The sequence below is a fragment of the Triturus cristatus genome, chromosome 5_2, assembly GCF_964204655.1.
Source record: "Triturus cristatus chromosome 5_2, aTriCri1.1, whole genome shotgun sequence".
In the NCBI taxonomy this organism is placed as follows: Eukaryota; Metazoa; Chordata; class Amphibia; order Caudata; family Salamandridae; genus Triturus; species Triturus cristatus.
In genome coordinates, this window is record NC_140588.1 from 963,492,068 (window position 1) to 963,510,630 (window position 18,563).

The window sequence follows — 18,563 nt, forward strand, 5'->3', positions numbered from 1 at the left end:
AAAACTCAGAATAAAAGGGATTGGAGGAACGGGGTGGAGGGAGGAGGGGGAGGGGGGGGGGGGGGGGGTTGGGGCAGGGGCGTGGAACATACCAACTCATTTTCAACCTTTTTTTGAAGCAAGTATGAGACCTGGTTAAGAAACTACTGCAAAAAGGAGTACTTTCTCTTTTAATGAGGTGTAAGTGGAACGGTTTCTCTTCAGAAAAATAACGTTTGTACTATATGTAGGTGTGTTTGGGGAGGGGGGTATGATTTACTAGTATAAATACACATTGCCATACCATTAACTCATGTGGGTTGTTCATAGCAGAAGTCCAAGGAAATTAACATTTGTCAGATTTTAGAGGGGCGCTAGAGGGTCCGCAGTGAAATGGCCGTTTTCTGAAGCAGCTCCGCCGGTTGGGGACATTATCTGCCTGTAAAGCACGTCAGCGGGTAATATGCCGGAGGCAAAACAGTGTCTCGGACGTCGGAATGTGCCTGCTACAGCCCGAAGCGAGTAAGATCGCTGGTTGAGATCCTAAAGCCGAGAAAACTGTCGGTGAGGGGAAGAGATGGTGAACCAGCCCGGCGACATTAAGATGGCGGCGCGCTGTGCTTATTGCAGACGGAGCAAGTGAGGAGCTCTGCGTTGCGTACCGGCATAACCTAAAACCAGAGGCGGACCAAGTAACCACTGTGGCATTCCTGCCTGCATGCTCTACTGCGGATTGAGCGCAGACAACCCACGGTGGGCCACTCATCCCACTTGGACGGCAGCGCGATACGACCCTCCACAAAATGGCAGACGCGTACGGAGGAGGAGTTTCACGTATGGTGAAGCCGTGATCTGTGGGGGCAGACGCTGAAGCCCGGAGCAAGATTCTCATGCTCAACAGGCAAATGCTCAACATTTCCTGCAGGGAGCACCGAAATAACGTATGATATGGCAGCGCATGGTTGACACTCACCCGCATACAGTACTGCGTTCCGTAATGGATTAGGAGACACCTACGCTGGAACTGTCTGGCTGCCGTTGACCTACCACAAGGTACATCAACAAACGCACCCCAGATAGCATCAATACAACCCGCTACCCTCAAACTGACTGCTGCGGATGCGGGGGTGGTACGGGAGCGCGCCATCCACTAACAAGCTGACAACTGGGGCTGGCTGACTTCATCATAGGCTGGCATCCAACGTCGCATCTTCCTAGCCCAGGGTCTCCTAACGATATCCCATGGAGGTGCATTGATGATCATGGCGAACACTGTGTGGCGAGAGCCTCGTGATTCCTGTGAGGGGGGGGGGGGGAGCAATTCGCCATTCACGCTAGAACCCTCCAGAAGTGCCGTGGTCATCACCCCGTCATCCCACCGGAACGTCTCTCCTTGGTGGGTCTCTGACAAGAAAAGCACATTTGTCAATGCTGTAGCGACCTGTGGAAGACACTGCAAATCAGTATATTCAAGGACTATTACTAACCCAGCGCTGTAAACAAGAAAAGAGTACCTATCACTAGACTCTGAGGTGGATGACTATTTACAGTCAGACATACGGTGTTGCAGCAAAGCTGTCAATCAGCACCCGTGGATCTCAATTTGCAGGGTCGAGATACACAGACCGTTGACACGAATACTCCCCATCATCTACTGCCATTATGGGTAAGCAGGATAGACAGCAGCCGAAACTAAATTTTGACACTAAATGCAGCACTAAAGGCGTGACTGCACACTCGGACACTAAGTTGGAAACGGAACAACCAGCAAACGAAGTTATGGAGACCGCCCTCCAAGCTATACAGCAGAGCCTTCATGCTATCAATGGAAAATTGGACTCACTCACCCAGAGAGTGGATAATATATATTGGATAAGCAAGGTGAGCGCCTAGACGCAGCGGAAGACGGCATCACATCGGTAGAAGATGAGTCACAGGACACAACCTGAAAATGCACAGACATGGAGAGGATTCTGGAGGTCATCAAAAACAAGGCCAAAGATTTGGAGGCAAGGTCACAACGAAACAATGTTCAAATCGCAAGAGTTCCAGAGAGTACGAACACGGGAAGGATGGAAACATACGTGGAAGACATGTTACGCAATGTATTTGGAGCACATCATTTCTCCACGGTGCTCATCGTAGAGCGGGCTCACAGGACACTAGCACCCAAACCACCGCTATCAAGGAAACAAACTGGCCTTCTCTTCTACCCAGACTTCACCATGGCGGTGCAGACTGCACAAAAAGAATTCAACCCTGCAAAAAAGAAGCTCCGAGAAATGGGCATCGAATATGCAATATTGTATCCTGCCAAACTGCGGGTAACCTATGATGGACGAGTCACAATGCTGCAGACACCAAAGGCCGCGCAGGAATACATAAAAAAGACAGTCACCAAACAGAAGGCACAGAGTCGTAAAGAAGCAGACCAGGACTCCGATTGAACAGAGAGAAACTGTGTAGCACCATTTAACCTCACCCCACCAACGGATCACATGGAAGAAATGAGAAAGCAACAGCTCACATACTATTGCCGCTGGCTGTATGGTGCATACCCCACCCAGAGAGCGCTACACAATTAACCCGCCGGCCTTGAACAACAATTCTTGCACCTGGAACAGGGGTGAGTGTCTAGGCATCATACTATACTGGTGGAGGCATACACACACTTGAATGGCGGGCAGGGCTGAGCACGTGATATGTTGCCAAAGGCGGTAAGACATGGAGAGCTCATCTACCCATCCACATCCAAGGTGAGACACCTCAGCTACACTTGCAGATAACCCTGGTTCATGGACTTGTCACTGACACCCAGTCTCATAAGTGGGTAATCTCTTGCTGGAATGCCCTAATGTGTTCCTCTGTGTGCTGATAGTTGTAGGGTATAAGGAAGAGGTGTAGAAACACAGTCACATATTTCTGTCAAAGGTGACCTAGATGGACATATACATTATGCACGGTTATTAATGGCTCATCTGGTGGCCACACAAGTAAAATACAATGAAAAGATATGAGATGTGTTTAGACCCCTAACTGGGCACTATCCTGTAAGCCTGCGAGCTGCTCACTAACTGATGACTCTTGACACTTGGATGTTTTTCTTATGTCCTAATATGCACCCGAATTTCTTACTTAATACCCGACCCCATCCACTTGGCTGGATGGTGATGCGCGTACTCGGCGGATCCCCCCATGAGGGAGCTCCCCAACAAAGTTCTAGCTATGTTGAAATTGTTGAACGGGCTATGTCTTTGGCGTGATTGGGATGCCAAAGTGGGAGGGGGCGGAGAGGTTGGAATTGGGGATTGTTTTACAGACTACCGTCTCTGAAATGCATTGCGTCTGTCCAATCTTCTATTACTTGTGTTGCCATCACCATGCAGGTTCTAGATATCTCAAGTACCTGCATTAAGTGCTGTACACCTATACGTACCACATATACAAGTCACACCACCGACCATAGATAGATTACAGCCAGCACATCTTAATTTATTGACATGAAATGTCAGGGGGCTCAATTGTCCGAAGAAGAAAAGACAGATATTTGTATATCTGGATAGACTCCAAATAGATATTCCCCTCTTAGAGGAATCGCACCTGGCCCCTACGCATAAATGCTCTGTGGGCAATAGGTGGGCGGAAACGGTACTAAGCTCCACATATTCTTCATATTCTAGAGGCATGCTAATTTTAGTAAAGAAAGGGACGCACTTCCACATAGAAGACATCATAACAGACAACTTGGGTCGATATATTATTGTCAGGGGACAGCGCATTGGCTTAATAAATACTTGCGTCCGAATGTAGACGAACCAGAATTGTTTTTTATCGATTTGGCATACTGAATAATTTGTCTGAAATGACCTTGATGTGGGGTGGAGACCTCAACCTCTCCATAAATGAACAATTGGACAGGTTAGGATCCTCCAGAGAAACGCATAAAAAGGCGGTGAAGGCACTGCGAGTTATCTTATGACTGAAAATAACTTAATTGATATCTGGAGGACACGCTAACCACACCACAGGGAGGCCACGCATACCTCTACGATCCATAATAGTTGGTCCCGGATTGATTACTGGCTGGGGACAGAGGAGGTTGCCACCTGGACACGAAGCATACGACACTTGCCCAAAACCCTCTCCGACCATAATCCAGTGCTATTGACCATCACAGTTCCACATTACACACCTCCACCGTACATGTGGCGTTTTAATGCCAAAGCACTATAAGATCCTACATACACTGACACCATTAGCCAGGCCATCACTGACTATTTCGCACTCAATCAACCCTCCACCGACAACCCCAGTCTACTATGGGAAGCATGTAAAGCCACCATACGAGGTGTGTATCAACACCAACGCGGGAATCTTAAAAGACATCCGTGCCCAGCTTACCAAACGAGAGAACACATTAGGCGCACTAGAACGCGAATACGAACAAAAGCACAACATAGCTCTTCTGAGTGACAGTAGAAAGGTTATGTAAGAATATCAAGAATTTGCAGAGGATGAAATAAAATATATATCAAAACGTCAAAATGCGCGGTGCTTATGGTGAGGGGGGCGGGTCGAACATTGGCAAATAAAATATGTTCAGGCTATACACCACAAACGGTCTTGGCGATAAGACAACAATGGCACAACCTGCTATGACACAGAGTATATTACGGGCGTTCATGGACACATACAGTGATCTATATGCCTCATGAGGTACCGCCACACAACCTGAGATTATGGCATACTTAGAAGATGTGGCGATTGCCTGGTTATCTGATGCACAGAGGGACTCTCTCTCGCAACCAGTGACGGTAGAAGTAGTTAATGAGGTGGTAAAGTCACTCCCAAATGGTAAGGCTCCAGGCCCGGATGGCTTTACCAGCAAGTTTTACAAAGCGTATATTGACCAGCTTGTGCCCCACCTTGTGGAAATGTATGGGGATGCCCATGACAAACAGATTCTACCCCCCACACTAAGACGCCATGCTCTTTGCCCTACTGAAGCCTAATAAGGACCCTGAGCAATATGAATCGTATAGGCCACTATCCTTGATAAATACCGACACTAAAATCCTGGCCAAACTCCTTGCAAAACGCTTAAAGCTGCTAATGACCAATATCCTCTTTCCAGATCAATCGGGATTCATACCCGGAAGATCAACTGCCCATAACACCAGAACTTTATTTACATACTCGCATTATCTGGCCCCAGAAACACAAGCAGCTGCAGTCCTTTTGGATGCAGCAAAGTCATTCGACTCGATTGAATGGACTTCTCTTCAAACTACACTGCAAAAAATGGTATTCCCCCCACTCTTCCTCCAATGGATTCAAATACTGTACACAAAACCCACTGCGCGAATAAGAATTCATAAATATGTATCTGGCGCCATACCAATCGCAAGAGGCACACGACAAGGATGACCACTGTCCCCTTTGCTTTTTGCAATAGCAGTAGAGCCCCTAGCGTGTAAAGTGCGACAAGGCCACACACATGCAGCTTTACACTTTCCGCAAAGGCCACTCAATATTTCGCTCTATGCGGATGATATGGTTCAATACATACGAGACCCAGCTACAAATCTTTCCCCTCTGAGAGAGTATATTAAATTTGGTCACCATTCCTGCCTCCAAATTAATTGGTCAAACTCATTCTCCCTTTAACAGACACCACACATCCGCATCCAGCAGAGTTTCCACTTGAATGGCAGACAAATCCAGTTAGGTATCTAGGTATATGGTATCACCGCAATTCCGAACTAGTTATCCGTACAAACTATGAGGCAGTAATCAGTAAACTTGAAGAAAAGATTGAACACTGGATATAGCTTCCCTTATCCCTCGCAGACCGATTGGCCATTGTCAAGATGGTTGTTCTGCCAAAATTCTTGTACCTCTTTAATAACATCCCCATTACCCCACTGAACGCCATATTCCAACGATGAAATGCTATGGTAACTCGGCTAATATAGGCAGGTAAACAAGCTAGCATTAAACTACGTGCCCTCACGTTACCGTACTCTAAAGGAGGCTTCAAGGTCCCAAATCTTTACCGTACTCCAAAGGAGGCTTCAAGGTCCCAAATCTCCTCCTCTATTATCTTTGTGCTCAAGCACAATATGCGCATTTTTGGTATCACCACGTCCCCTTCCTACCACATATAGCGATTGACGATGGGGATGCACATCCTATCCCACTGAACGCTATTTTACCACACCGCCGAGCCTCGTCCCACTCGCACAAAATTAACACTATAGCGGCTACTAATGCAGCACGGAGGCAGATGGGGAAGCTGGCACATAAACTACCTCTCTACGCACCAGCGATGCCCTTACAATTTCACCCAGACATAACGGTCACCCAAGAAAAAGTAGGAACAGACCTATTACGGCAAGTGTGCATAGATAAAATGGGAGATTTGTATACTAATTGCACTTTTATAGAACAAAGAGCTACTGTACATACACAATCAGACGTTGCTTTTCCAATTTAACTATCAGATTACAGGGAGCCATTAAGAAACTGTATCCCACTTACCCTAGCGAGCCACCGCAACTAAACACCCTGCAAATGCTTATTAACACACCACATAATAAGCATATGGTGACGCGACTATATACACAGCTCCAGGGCGACATCGATGATAACACGCACAAGGCATGGGAACATTGGCACACGCTTGATAATCCTCTCACAGAGGAGGAATGGGAGAATTACTGTACTATAACTAGTATGCTCACTCCGAATGGCAATCTGCGCCTTTTACATTATAAATACCTACATCAGACGTATCATACCCCGGCTCGACTGTAAAAATATGGTCACCGCACAGATGCAAGGTGGCAACGATGTGGGGAAGATAATGCCAATTTTATTAATCTTGCCTGGTGCTGTATGTTAATTAGTACATACTGGACGGAGGTCATGCAGATACTGGGTAAAATGGTGGGAGTCTCTATTGATTACACGATTCGTACGCGTCTACTGGGACTGATCAAAGATGTATGAGCGGTAAAACGCAAGTTTTGCATGATAGCACTGCTTTTGGCTAAACTGAGAATTTCACTATGCTGGGGTAGCAAGAAAATACCGAGAGCCGCACAATGGCTTACAGATATGGCCTATTGTAAAGATACCCTGCAAACATATGAGGAAGAGCTACCCACTGGTTCCAAGCCACGAGACTACTGGATGTATTTGTTTGATTATCTTAAAGCAAAGCCAACTGTTTAACTGTGCAGGGATGTATAAAACGCAGTGGTATGGTTGATGGGGATATTGACACTATGCAATGCATTGTAAGGTAACTTTCACTATGCTGTAGTCTATGTTGAGGTTTCGTTTGAGAAATTGTACGTTTTAAATAAAATGCTTATACATAAAAAAAAATAAAAAAAACATTTGTCAGATTTCCAGGAGTACTCCTTAAATTCGGTATAAATGTTCCAAACCCCGAATCTATTCTAAAGTAAGTTTAACAATAGTAGATTTCCGACATTGACTGGCCTTTTTAAAGCAAGATCTAAATTTTTATTTATTTCTCATTGCGAGATAAGAATACTAATGGGAGAGACATTTAAAGCCTAAACAGACCACCGAGTTTTTAAATGAACTAGTTTTCTGCTGTTGCGGCTCTCCTGTTTAGTAGTGTTTTACACACAGCAAGTGAGCAAAATATTTTTGAGGCATGGTGCATACTTCCAAGACTAACCTTACAATGCCAACACAAAGTTTATTATTTTGAGAAGCAGATTTTCCAAGTTGTGCTCGATTCATACCCACTACAAAAACAAGTATGGGAAAAGCCAACAGGTCCAATTTTAATGTACCAACAAATGTAGACTCAGACATTCTTGAATGCTGTTTGCATGAACAAATGTGTTTAAGACTATCCTACTGGCTTCGACAATGCTGGGAAATGTAGCAAAAAATATTTTAGGAAACGCATGCACTAATATTTGGTGCAGTTTGTCGTTCACAGACATACTACAACTCTGATACTGACACGAGTCTGTGTTTAATGTATTTTGATGGTAGGGCACTTGGTTTTAAAAGCATAGTTAATTTTTTTTAATAATCGCTGCATTTTAAGTGCTTCAAGACTCATAATTTGTAAGGACTCTTGGGGGAAATCTTTAAAACAAAAATGTAATTGAGTTTTTATTTGGGGAATTACTCACTGCTGATTTTGTCAAGGAGAATTCAGATTTTTAAGGGAGGGGGGTGGGGGGGGTGGGGAGGTGGACTACATGCAATATACATGTTCTTGACAGTATACAAATTGTACATAACTGGCTATTGAGTGACTAATTGGTAAGCATTCAAGGATGCGAAGCGCCATTTTTTCTGTTCTTTGCCACTGTAGACACCATTTTGGTTAGCTGTCGGGCTGACTGGTAAATTTTCTTCCTTTCCCTCAGATCACGGTACATTATAGAATGTCGGTCACGTAGCAGACTCGTATACTGACACGAGTCTGTTTAAAGTATTTCGATCGTAGGGCACATAGTTTTAAAAGTATAATTTTCTTTTGTTATTTTATTAGAAAATAATTGCTGAATTTTTAGCACATCAAGACTTCTAATTTGTTTGTGCGGAGTCTTGGGGGGGGGGGGGAATCTTTTTTTTAAGTTTTCATTGAGCTTTTACGTGGAGAATTACTAACTTGTTGATTTACTGTCAAGGGAAAATTCGTGTGTGCTTGCGTGTGGGGGAGGGGGGGGGGGGGTACATGCAGCAGTATTTGTGTTCTTGACAAGCCAAATTACACGACTGGCTATTGAGACAGTAATAGCGGAGTACTCGGGGTAGTGGTGCCATTTTTTATCTTCTTTGACACTGCAGAGACACCATTTTGATTAGCACTATGGTGAATTCTCCTTTCCCTCCCGGTCATACAACACTGTTTAACGTCAGACGCACGCAAAAGGCAAGCCCATCGGAGCATGTCTGAATTGCGGCCAGCGCCAGACACGCTGTCAAAATGGCCAAATCTACTTTACAAGTGAGGACTTACGTTGGAGAAGAGAAAGAAATGCAACTTGCTTTCCAGTGAAACTTTTAAACCTTGACTAATTGTTAGAAAAGTGTGGAGTGTGTGATGATTTTTGGCTAACTAAATAGTCCAGAAGGACTCACCTGTAGAACCAAGTACCTATCGTACTTAAAGTGAGTCTTCTAATCTATAGTCAAACCCCCCCAACGATATATGTCCTGCATTAAGAGCCTGTCTCCAATTACAGATCACTCGTTTGATGTGTTCAATTTACTTTGACAATACATAGGATTTCATATTTTTGAAGGAAACATCTCCTCCAGGCCTAGCACTCGCCATTCCCTCTGGATATTGTATCTTCTATGCTAATCGTGAAGGTAAAAAAAAAAAAAAAGGGGGGGGGGGGTGGAATTGCCATTATTTTTAGATACACTTTTAAAGAAACTTTTACCCAACTGAGGCAAATGGAGGATATTGAGGACATTTTTCCCCCCAGGAATTCTGATATACAGGCCTCCTGACTGTTCAAAGAACTGCTTTCCCCCAACTGTTTGATATTATTTCTCTGCTCTCTGTACAATACTCAAATTATACTGTCTGTTCTCTGGGACTTAAATGAACATATGGCCGATCTTAACTGCTCTCAGGCAGAGCTGCTTAGCCTTACACTAACCGATATGAACCTCCCACAACTGGTAAGATCTCCCACACAAAGCAGGGTATATGACTGAATTTTATCTTTTCTAATATTTGCGACATGCTGGTTTCTCCAGTACAATGTCTCACCTGGCCCGTTTCGGATGCCCCTTTCGGCTTTAAAGGGCCTCTGAATCAAAAATAATTAGATAAACCACCTTCTCTCTCAAAAGCATGGCATAAGATTGAGGCGATATCCCTCTCCCTAAATCTACAATCTTCTACACCCTCTCTCACAGGAGTACATGACAGATGCAACCCATGTTAATACATGAACAACCAACACCCATGACTCAGTGACTCCATTAAAACGTCCAAGCCCTCAGCCCTGTGGTTCTCTTCCGAAGAGAAGAGAAGATCCGGTGTAAAAAAAACAAAACACTGGAGCGACACCGTAAAAAATCCTTTTGACCGAAGGATAAGAATCAACATAAAGAAGCGCTGAGATAGCAAAGAACCAACGGCGGACTCCAGTAGCCGCACCTCTTAGCTGTGTTCCCTTGTTAGTTTGTAACAGTGTAATAGGAGTTGGTGTGCACAATCAGCTCCTGCACCTGCCGTTGAGAGATGCAAACTGCTGGGCAGATGTACAAGACTTCGAGAAAAGTGGAGAGGTGCACTCCCAAATGTATCGGTTTCAAATAACGAAAGATCAGTCCCTTTGTGAAAAATGTATTCTTTATTTCATATTCCAACAAATGGTGCAAAGAGCCTCAGCCAATGCGTTTCGTTCAAATAATTGAACTTCGTCAGGGCAAAGCGAACGATGGGCGAATTATGGTCTTTGGATAATCAGGTGTGGAACTGGTCAAATCGCCACGTAAGGCTCAAGAGGAGTATTAGCGATGGTGAAGTCATGTGTCAATCAGTGACTCCACGTACAGCGAGAGCCTCCGTGATAAGGGCCCAATAAATGACCTGGAGCAGTGAAAGTGAAGAGCTCCTTCCTGGTATCACCTCACGGCATTGTGACGCGCGGAGATATTTCGCAAATCTTCTCCCAAAGCACAGAGTTTTTTCTCTCTCAAATCTTGGCAGTTTCAAATACCTCATGTGAGGTATCAAAAACTGTCCATTCATGTCTCTCTTCTGAGGCAGTAAATAGTAAAATCAGTCCATCACTCGAACTTTATGATTTATCATCTTTTTTTGAGGATAAAATTCAAAAAATATATGCTACCTTTCCAACCAGCAATACAACAGATGCCAGCAGACTCTGGGTGTCATCTAATCTTAAATGTTCCAAAAATTATTTCAGAGTAAGTTCGCTGAAACAGCTTGAGAAATGTAAATCAGGATCCTTATCCATCTCAGATTTTACAATTAACTACCTCTACCATAAATCCGGTAGTCAATAAAATAAAGAACCACTCTCCAGAGGTTGGCTGTTTTCAATCTGACTGGAAACACGCTTTCTCCAGCCCTTACTTAAGAAGCCTCTGGCAGAGCCAGTCACCTTCAGTTATTTTAGGTCCATTTTACTTTTACCAGCAGCAGTCAAAATCTTGGAGAAATTGGTCAATGGCCAGTTGTCCTCCTTTCTAGAATGTAATGGTCAATTGCACAATTCACAGCCTGGATTCCGACAAGGTAGAAGTACTGAAACGGCCTCGATGGAAGTAACTGAATATATTAATAGAACATCTGGACTATGGTCGGTCTGCGATGGTGATTATATTGGACCTATCTGCAGCATTCGATACGGTCTCACGTGCCACCCTTTTGAACAGACTTGGTGCAGCTGGCATACAAGACAGCCTTCTCTTCAATAAAGTCATTATTGGAGGATAGATCTCAGTGGGTTTTTCTTCATCCTTTCTCATGCCACTATAAGCCTCTTCTATTTAGAGTTCTCCAGGACTTAGCTCTAGCCCTACTTTGTTTTTTATCTTGCACTGCTGGCCAGGCTGATTAAGTCCTGGGGTGTGCAGCTGGTGTCTTAGGCAGACAATACTCATCTAATATTGTCCTTACAGCGACACGGACTATGCCATCAATAAGCTCAAGGAATATTTAAAGGGGGTCGCTGAACAGATGGATGCCAATTTTTGCAAATTAAATCCGGACAAAACCCAAGTTCTTTTCTTTGGTTCATGCGGCCCTAGCCTTTGGCGGGCTGAGAAAATGAACTCACCCCGACCCTTGCTTACACTGCTAGAAATCTGGGAATAATATTTGACTCTAGCCTCTTTTTCCACCCAAATTAAACAAGTGTCATCAATCTGCTTTGCCAAACTCGAATCGCTGAAGAAGTTACTGCATTTATTCATGGAGGATACACACAACACAGTGGTCCACTCGCTGGTAACCTTCTGTTTGGACTATGCAAACAGTCTATATCTGGGCCTTCCCAACTATCTAATTCAAAGACTTCAAATGGCCCAAAATGCAGCAGCTAGAATGATTTGAAGAGTTCTGTACCAGCAGTCTATATCGCCTAATCTGAAATAACTTCATTGGCTGACTGTCAAAAAGCAAATCCAATTCAAAGCCCGTACTCATGCGTTTAGGGCCTTTTCAGGTGAGGGCACTGCCTGTTTGAGAAAGACTTCACCCATACAAGCATGGTCAATCCCTTAGGTCAAACAATATTTTTGCAAGTCCCATAATTCACCAAAACCAGACAGGGAGGAAGATTCTTGCGGTTTTGCCACATAAACTATGGAATGCGTTCCCAGTTAAGCTCCGTAGAACCACTTCGGTTTCAACCTTCAAGAAGGACATGAAAACCTTTCTTTGCGATAAAGATTAGACAATATTGTATTTTACTCATTTCAGTGATCAATCTCTGCTTTTCAATGCCAGGACTCTTCTGGGGAAGCATCAAGGCGCTATATAAATGTTCTTCGATTAATTGAGAACAAGAAGGAAGCTGCAATAAAAAGGTGAAAAGTGTGGGAATTTTTTTTCCGTGCATTTAACAATACTTTTTCCCTAAAGGAAAAGTCCTTAATTACGTGCATATCAGCACTAGAGCACAAGTAAAAAGCTGGTGCCAATTTTACACCTATAATTGTGGAAAAGTGACAGAACAATGCTTGCCGACTGATCTCTAAATCTGTGTTAATGTCACAATAACTGGTTTTGGTAACAGTATTACGGAGTTCTGGTATAACAGCAAACCACCCGAACTTGTATCAATGACTCCATTAGTGGTGCGGTGCTAATTTCGCCCACATGGCTATGCAGGATCAATCCAATGTAAATACACAGTTTACTGTATTCCTAAAAGCGCTTCCACTGATACCCCAGTAACATTCTTCTAACCCTTTAGAGGGAAGATGCTTGACCTCACTAAGAGCCTTATAATTATGTCAATTATATCCCCTGATAACTCCAACTCAGAGTTTCCGATTCCTGGGGCATTGATAACTGTGGGGAGGGAGGTGGCGATAGAAATAACAGGGATCACAAGTGGACCTTGAAGGTTGCAATGGAAAAGAGAAATTGCTGGGGTAGCAAAGGATTTGTAGGGTTCAGGGAATGGTAGTGTGGAGGGATAAGTAAGAGGTTTTTAGGGTTCAGCTGTGGATGAATCAAGGCATGCACCAGACTCTTGTATGGAACCTTTAAGTCCAAGTCTGCCATTAAGGGAACACCATCATGCTGTGACTAAAAAGAGAAGATAATGTATACCAGAAACCGAAGCCTACAGACTAACAGTAGTAAAGGGTGGAAATAGTTTAGAAGTTCTGTTAACTTTATGCCCGTTCTTTCACATTCCACTATAGAAGATTACCTAGCTGAGAAGCCAAGGGAGATGGAATACTCATTCTTTAAGTCAATACAAAAAACACATGATTAAACTGTTCAAGTTCTTTTGATGAGTCACACACAATTTCTACAGAAAGTATGTGGCAAGTCCCATGTGGCTGGTCTACATTCTACTACTCTAACTTCGACCCAAGAGTTTTTCAGTGGCACAACATTCTTACACAGAACCACAATACTGCTTTAGCTCTGTTCAAATTTGCCCAAACGCTGTACTTCGAGCAAAAGACGCGCTGTAGATTCCATAACCGTATACGATGAAGACTACTATTCACAGGTTTATTAATAAACTACAAACGAAAGGTAGGCTGAGTCTAGTAAGACTAGCCTTTCTCCTGTTATCAAAAATGCTTACAAAGAAGGATGAGTAGAAAAAAGCATGCATTAGTTAAGAAAATCACCATGTTACCCTTCATTAGCCAAAGAAAGACATTTAAAATATTCCAGTATGCCCACATAGTAGGTAGTCAAGAGTTGGAGATGAAGAGTCATGGTGGCCTTGAGAGGTTGTGTAACCTTTTGACAACTGCTGCCGTTATCCATAATGGGCAATGTGGTCTTGTCTTAAATGGCAATGCCCCCTCACTTATTATACAGTTCTGCAAACCTGGTGAGAGCACCCTCTGCGAGTATGTTTTGCAGGTTGTCATTTATGCTGTTAGATCTAGTGTAAAATTGTGTGTGGAGGGGTGAGGATGCCAAAAGACAAGGGGCTTTGTGCTAACTTGTACTCACCTTGACAGAAGGGGGTAGGGGGATGGGGATGGGGCGATCCACACTTTGAATATTACTAGAAGGCCCAGCTACAGTGGCTGGAACAGAGGTTTGCCTCAACATAAATGGAAAAGACAAGATGCCTGATCAGGGAAGCTCAACAGTTGTTGATAGATTCCATTATTTGGCATAAAGGGTTACTACACTCATCGTGTTGGAATGTAGCCCTTGCTGAAGGAAGATCCCCATATGACCTAGATCAAACACACTGTTCTGTTGTGCAACTGCGTTCATCCTATTGACATACGGTGCCCATAAAAACCCTGTGGGCCAAGACAGGCATTTTTACAGTTGGGTGATAAACGGGAGCTGGGGAATACTGCGAGTGTCAAGCCGTTTTAAGACCTCTCAACAGGGCAGTTCCTGATCCATACAGAGTTGGCCTATGCAGTGCGGCTCATCTGGGCTGTAAATATTCAGGACGGCCAACTTACCTAATTATGCATGAACATTTCACTCTGGGAGGGGAAGGAGGTTGGTCACACAAGTACAAATCTCTCCACAGGCTTGTACATACAACTGGAAGAGGACAAGCTGAAGTGGGAAACAATCCAATGGCCTAACATATCTGAGACAAACTGGAATAGTAGAGAACAAGCAGCACGAAGTATTGAACGATGTGCACTTCAAACCCCAAATCAATTACTTCCAGCAGTCCTTAGATACGACAACACATTCATTGCCCCACGCATAAAAGGGAGTGTGCAGATTTCTACCACATGATGTAGCCATGTCTGAACATCCCTGTGTCCTGGAAAGAGATAACAGCCGTTCTGACAACAGTGACCGGAATCGTGAATATTTGTTCACCCGAAATATGCCTCCTGGCTATTGGGTAGCGGTCCAAGAGATCCAGAACAGGGAACCAATACAGCGACCTGGCCATGCCACAGGCCAGGAGTATAACTGACATGAACTGAATGCAATGGCTTCTGTGACTGTGAATGGCTCTAATTATATGCGGCATGATGGGACTTGTAGCAGGCCAGAGATAGGGAAGAGGGAAACATCCATACAGAGAATGCAGCAGACTCCATACCACAGATAGTGGAAGGTAATATTAATATTTCTGTTGCCAGCATGCTTGTGGCTGTGTAGCTCAAGTGAGCAGGACACAGGACTTAAAAGAACCGAACCGGATCAGAGCACAGCACACTACGTTTTTACAGTTCTGCTGTTACTATGTTTCTTGGTACTATGGCAGTGGGGTACTTGGGGAGAAAATGATCACGAGAAAGTCCTTTTAAGTAACATACTATTAGCCATTGTAAGTGTTGCCAGTTCGTGCTAGCAGAAACCCAAAAGATATTGCAAAAAAGACTTTGAAACACTGTCTATTCCAGGTACGTGGTGAAAAACGAGATCGACATAGGAAGATGGATTTTGTTCTGCACTCATTTCAATCAATTATATATTAATATAGAGCACTGACAAAATTTCCAGTCACAAGTGGCTTTTTATGAAGCTCTCTAAAATATACGCATTTGACATGCGATTGTGGACTATGAATTCCACTACTTTTGTTGGAAGGTATTTTGTGAACTTACAGGAGACACCCAATAAATTACTGGGATGAAAAACGCACAAAGAAGATTAAATTATTGTATAAATTAATCTTATGTTCCTCCCTTACCAAAAGAGTGTTCCATTATCAGGGTTATTGATATACAAGTATAAACAACATTTAGCCGACACAGTTGGTTGGCTCAGTTCAAGTTGGCAACAAAGGTCGTATATTATGGCAGGCATAAGGCCTTATGAGCCAAAAACTGTTAAGGGATTAGTAGTACAGGAGGGAGAGACGTTGTTCCACAATAGAGCCATCCTGGTGAATTCCGGGGCCGGTACATTTCTCAATCAAAATTAATTAACTTCAGCAAATTCATTGAATATTTCTACCTTCGTGCGAGATTTCGGAAACTATTAACTATTTTAAAACTGATCAAAATAAGCAGAATTAAAATTACCATCAAATCATTTAAGAAACTCGATTTCTCCTTCAGAAGGAAAATGCTTCTGCAGCACCCCAAAAATCTGTGCAACGAGAGATAGTCACATAAGATATTTTAAAGTCCATAGGGTTGCGAAAAGCGTTTACATGCATGTGCGCTTGATGTGTCAATGTATGTGGGCTGCTTGTGTATCTGAAACTGTGGTATCTCTATATATGAGTGTAAGTAGGTGTGATGTCTAGCTCTGTATATGGGCCCATATACACTGGGTGTAATCTAATTTAAATGGATGTAGGCATCAATGTTGCTCTAAAAGCATAGATATGTTGGAAGCTATGCATGTAGATAGGTGTTGGGGTGTTGTGCCCTGCATACATGTATAGGGCTATACTATACCACAGCTAACCCTACTAGTTTGATCAATGCCAGTTTTTCATAATAAGGCAGCAAACTGACATGAATGTAGAGTAAGTTCTCGGTCCTTGTCCAACAATCAGGCAACGTTTTAATGGTATACATCCACTTGATCATTGCCGCTGCATCTGAAAGGGGCTTTCTGAGAAGCAGGCATACATACAAGAAGACAACAAGCCCACAGGTAATGCAAAGGCCCGGCTTAGGCATCCACCATTGCCCGGAAGAACAAAATCGGATCTCACACAGATGCCCAATCAACTCCACTTTATGCTCAATCATATCAACTTCATCAGTGTCCATGGCATGGCCATCAATTTGCCAACTGCCAAGTTACCCGAAATTAAAGGCCAACTTCTCAAGTAGAGGTGGATTTTGATTTTTAACTCTACAGTTAATCTTTTAAAATATAAATTATTTTAAAGTTAACTTTAACAACGTGTTGTTCTTGTAGTTACATACCAATCCACATGTTGAACTTCATGAACAAGCACAATCTCTCTTCCTCAAAACTACTGTTATTCAAGGAGTTCCATACAGATTCTGCTACAACACTGATGAATGAGGATGGAGCTTTAATCCACCACCTACCTGATCGTCCGGATAAAAAGCAGACTAATTCTGAAGGGCTGGATGGGATGTAATGCCTTGTGGCTGTGGATCACTGACTGGTGTACTGTTACTGTAGAGGTTGACACTGCTTAAACAAGGAGCTTCAATCCACCACCTTATCACCAATGAGAAGAACAGTCCAACTCTCAAATGCCTGATGGCATATAACGCCCTGTGAATGTTGCCAATCCAGTATACCATTCTGTAGTGGCAGTGATGTGTTGGGGTAAAGCGGGAGGGGGGGGGGGGGGGGGGGGGGGGATGGAAGCTACTGGAAGCCAGTTGTAATAACCTACTCTTCTCTTTCATTTCAGCTTGGTCACTTTCAACAGCAGACTTCTAAAACAATCAGAGGGGACAACTAGGTAGAGAGCACCGGAGACGCAATAATACTCATAAATGAACTGACTGCTAATGCAGCATTTACGGACTACTGGTTGGTCTGGAGACACGAGGTCGTGGGCATCAGATACTACGACATTTTCTGAGCATTTAACTGGCCACGTCATCTTTTCTCTCCAAAACTAGGAAGAGACATATGCTTGCAGAATAGGAAACGATCAGTAGAAGGAAGAGGGGCACACTTATTTATAACTAAGCAAGGCAGACAAAACACTACTTTTGAAAAACAAACACAATGGGACTTTCAGGATATTTAGGCTAGTTAATACAGCAGGATTGCAAAATACTTTCAGAAGCAGCAACAAAGGTGTTGTGTAGTTTTTGTAAAGGCCAGTTGGGATTTTGATTCTTCACTATGCAAAATTAACTTAACATTCTACAGCGCCAGAACGCTTCCTTGCGAAACAGCTGTAGCCTTTATGAATGGGCATTACAATTCAATACACTCCCAAATATTCAACTCGGTAGGCTCGTACCTACTTTCCGTTTTTCAAAGTGGCTAAAGTGGATATTTAACTTGGAAATGGCTCCCTGCCTACACTTGAACACTTGAGGAATATGTTGGACTACTTTCAGTTCACAGAAAACTAGATGACTGAGAAGGTGAATAACTGCAATGCTCAAGCTGCTGCATACAAAAGTTTGGGTAAACTGCAGCGCTTGTAGCGGGCTTGCAGTTAGCATCTTTAGGAACGTGATGAACAGCCTTTGTGATTGCAGACAGGAGGAATGCGACTGTCGGTCTGTAATATAAAGACCCTAAACGCCTATGAAGCACGGACGGTGGGAGTCAGAACCATAATTTACCATCTTGAAGTTTGTTTCAAGTATTTTAACAACGAAAAACACAGAATCCTTCTTGTAAAATTTTTTGCATTTCTTGGTATGACTACAAAACGTCATCCCTAAACCAGACATCATCAATAATCAATGACTACATGACATTCTGAAAAACAGAATACGCT

General features: G+C 43.4%; 1 protein-coding gene across 2 annotated transcripts in view; it reads right to left on the reverse strand.

Moving 5' to 3' along the window:
* Window positions 1-18,563, reverse strand: part of LOC146829480 (insulin receptor substrate 2-B-like) — a 46,390-nt gene that overhangs the window by 3,143 nt on the left and 24,684 nt on the right. The window lies entirely within an intron of this gene.